The 4288-nt window shown below is 46.4% G+C and overlaps 1 pseudogene; it reads right to left on the bottom strand.

The window, feature by feature from the left end:
* On the bottom strand, positions 1 to 4010 carry LOC123934736 (annotated as a pseudogene).
* Positions 4011 to 4288: the final 278 nt, after the last annotated feature.

Raw genomic sequence — 4288 nt, 5'->3', positions numbered from 1 at the left:
TTAACCAAGACAGAGGAAGCAGCAGCAGGTATGATTTCCCCTTTCCCGGTGGCTCATTCTCAGCCCATCTGGCCCCTCAGCCAGGCCCTGGGAAGAGGGACAGGCCTGGCGAGGCTTCTCTGGGGCCAGGACAGGGGAGAGACTCCGCCTCCCAGCGCCTGGGTCTGGGGCCCAGCCAGAAGGGGCCGGCTGGTCCTGGAGAACCGGTGAGCTGGCTCCGTCCGTCTGGGCAGCTCCCGGGCTGAGGGGGGCCAGGGTCTGGGAGCTCGGACAGAGGCTGTGACAGCTGGGCGGGGCAGCGTCCCCGTACTGAATGTCTGAGCCCATTCCCCCGGGGTCCGGCGGGCCTGAATGCATCTCCTTACGGGCGGTGTGGGCACCCTTCAGGAAAGCCTCTTCCCTGTGAGGACGCTAATGGCCAGAACATAAGCTCATTCTCCTGGGCAAAGCGGGAGGCCTCCAGGAAAGTAAGCTCGCGCTCAGGGTCCAGGTCTTTCTTGAAGCCACAGAGACGGGCCACGATGCGGGGACTAGCCAATGTGCGGGCGTCCGCTGGGCAGGCGGCCAGCAAGTTGTACCAGGCACCCATGCAGGGCTCCAGGCGCCCGTTGGCAACAACTCCGTGTGGCCCAAACCCCGAGCGTCAGTCTTCCCACCCACGATGACCACCCGGGGTCCAAACGCCTGGCCGGCTGTGTGCTCAGAGCCCTGTTCGAACTTATTCTCAATGAACCGATGAAGCAGACATGATTTGCCAGTTCCCGCACTGCCAATCACCAGGAATTTCAAGGGGAGGTCAGAGGTCGCGCAATACAGCACCCTGGCCCATATATATATATCCAAAATCCCAGCGCTTTTCGCATACCTTCACCACTGTGACCTAGTCAAATCTGCCATCATCTTTCACCTTGACTACCAAACTAGGCTCTTAATTTGCCTTCTGGCTTCCATTCATGGGCCTGCCCCGACCTTACAGTCTATTTTTTACAGCAGATGGGGTGAATCTTTTAAAACATAAGCCAGGCAGGGGCATCTGTGTGGTTTAGTCAGTTAAGCATCTGATGTTTGCTTTTAGCTCAGGTCTTGACCTCAGGGTCATGAGTTTGAGCCCTGTGTTGGGCTCCACACTGAGTGTGGAGCCTGCTTAAAAAAAAATAAATAAAGCATAAATCAGATCATGTAACTCTCCTGCTTAAACTGCCCAGTGGCTTCCCATCTGGGTTATAATAAAATCCAAGGTTATCACCATGACCTAAAGAACCCACACAATGTGGCCCTCATCCACCTCTCTACTTCATCTTGCTGTTCCACAAGAATGCCAAGCATGGTCCCTGGCTTCTCAGAGCCTTTTTTCTTTTTTTAAAGCGTAGCCTTTATTTATTTACTCTTTAAAATATTTTATTTATTTGACAGAGAGAAATCACAACTAGGCAGAGAGGCAGGCAGAGAGAGAGGAGGAAGCAGGCTCCCCGCGGAGCAGAGAGCCGGATGTGGGGCTCGATCCCAGGACCCTGAGATCATGACCTGAGCCGAAGGCAGAGGCTTTAACCCACTGAGCCACCCAGGCACCCTCAGAGCCTTTTTTCATTGGTCCTCAGATGAACATAATTAAATTAATCATAGTCCTTGATTAATGAGGCTTCCTCATTATTAATCCAAGTATAGCTCATTTTTAGTGAGTAAGTATCCATGAACCCAATAACCAAATCTAACTACATGGCCCGCAATCTCATTCCCCTGCCTGTCTCCCACCCCCCCACCCTGGCAAAGAACCATCATCCTGGATCTGGTGTTCATCATTCTGCGGCACTCTGTTTAATACAATTCTATTACACGTATGTATGTGTTTGTGTGTGATTATACATACATATATAGATATATTTTTCTTCTTTTTTAAGATTTTACTTATTTATTTGACAGACAGAGATCACAAGCAGGCAGAGAAGCAGGCAGAGACAGAGAGAGGGGGAAGCAGGCTCCCTGCTGAGCAGAGAGCCCGATGCGGGGCTCAATCCCAGGACCCTGAGATCATGACCCAAGACGAAGGCAGAGGCTTTAACCCACTGAGCCACCCAGGCGCCCCCAGATATATTTTTCTTAAAAGTATATACTTTTATAATAATTTGCTTTAACTTTATAAAATGGTCATTCATCTACATGTACTCTTCCAGAACATAATTTTTCTCCTCAATATTTAATTTTCTAAGATTCGTCCAGGCATATTTGCAGGTTGCTGCAGTTCATTCATTTTGATTGTTGTGTAATATTTCACTGTGTATTTGAACAACACTTCAGGGCCCTTGTACTTTGTTCCCTCTAGAGTGTGCTTCTCTCAGATACTCACAAGACTCCCTCCATCACTTTATCTGCGCCATTACTCAGATATCCCCTCATCCTTGTACTATCTAAAATAGCGCTGCATTTTACTCTTTCTCTTTTACCCTTCTTTTGCCCATAGCACTTATCACCACTATGTTGAATATTATCACTTGGTCTGTCCAGATCCACTCTGTCCCTCCCCACCTTGTTCTGAGCCCTGCAACAGTAGGCTTCCTTGCCTTCTGGCTTCCCCTTTGGGTTTTGCCTAGGAGAGATGCCCTCAGGAGACAGGAGGGTGGGAGAGACTGAAGTTGTGGTATTTATTTCCCAGCTCCGTCCTTATCACGATTTTTTCAGGACCTGCCACATTTCTATCTAGTGAGTCTCTGCTATTGCTATATTTCTCTTCAGGTCTCAGTTAACTTCTCCCTCCCCTTGCCTCTTAATGCCAAGCTGCGATAATGTCTCCCGACCCCTCTCCTATCCTGGGTGCTTAATTATTGCTTGTTATCTCCCTTAACATTGTTCACAATTTTGTAAATACTCTTTCATTAAACTCCTCAATTCCTTTTTTGTGGAGCTCAACACGAGGCCCGAACTCACAACCCTGAGGATCAAGACCTGAGCGGAGATCAAAGAGTCAGATACTTATTAACAGACTGAGCCACCCAGGGACCCCTAAACTTATCAATTCTTCTTTTGCCAGTATCCTGACTGACACGACTGCCTTACAGTAACATGACTTATACATATTTGTTTTGTTGATTTTTTCTCCCACTAAGTTGTAAGCTCCAAGAGGGTAGGGACTTTGTCTAATTTCCTGCTGTATTCCCAAGGTCTAGAATAGTGCTGAACTCATGATAAGCATGCAAGAAGTATTTGTTAAATGAATTATTAACACATACAATAATACATTTAAAATGCTTACACACAAAAAATTGCTGGCGCATACCTCTTTCAAAACATTGCTATTATTTCTTTAAGCTATATACCTAATAGAATTACAAGGTTGAAGTTTAAATGGATTTTTAATTTAATAGCTATTACCAAATTTCCTCCATTCTCCGAGGAGAAATGTTTGCCTCTAGGACTGGAGCAGGAAAATATAAGATTAGCCTGGGGTGTCAGAAATTTTTCAAATTTTCAAAAACTGAACAAACATACAGACAAAAAAACCCCCACAACAACCCTGCAATGACAGGTATGTCAAAGGGATGCAGGAGTTAACTCAAAGATCCCAATAGCCAAATTGGATCAACATGAGCAACAAGAGATGGGGCTGCCCTCATCTTCCTGTTTCCGAACAGAACTTAGAACCATCTACCCCATCCCATTCCATTTAACTTTTCTCATTCTTATAGCAATGCAAGAGCTATTCCTCCGTCTGAGAGGGATCTCTCCACGTATCTAACGAGTTACCTACCTTTCTGCTTTCTCAGAAATCTTACCCTATCAATTATCCCTTTTCTCTCTTGATTTTTCAGCTTCCCTCCCTCCCACTCTCTCCCCCATTCTGCCGCCCTTTCTTGTCTAATTCCCCTCTTCCTGAATCTGGACTGGTTTTAGTGACTTGCTCAACCAAAAGAATGCAGCAGAAGTGATGTTCTGGGAGTTATAAAGCGAGGTCGTAAGAAGCTTTGCAGCTTCTACCTGGGCTTCTTGGAACACTCACCCTTGGACTCTTGAGGCATCGCGTAACAAGTCTGCCTACTTGGAGTCTGCCATTCTGTGAGAAAACTCAAGCTAACTGTGTGGAGGTTGTCTAGAGAGAAAGATGCCAACCTGCCCCCAAATATCCTAGTTCCTAACTATTCAAGTCACCGTAGCTGCGGCCCCAGACCTCAGGAAGCAGAAATGAACTGTCCCAAATGTCCCTTGTCTCAATTCTTGATGCAAATAATCTTGAGATATAATAATAATAACTAAATTTTTGTTTTAAGCCACTAAATTTTGGGATCGTGTGTTATGC

The sequence above is a fragment of the Meles meles genome, chromosome X, assembly GCF_922984935.1.
Source record: "Meles meles chromosome X, mMelMel3.1 paternal haplotype, whole genome shotgun sequence".
NCBI lineage: Eukaryota > Metazoa > Chordata > Mammalia > Carnivora > Mustelidae > Meles > Meles meles.
Note: the sequence above shows the minus strand (reverse complement) of the source record. Positions and strands in the feature narration are given on the sequence as shown.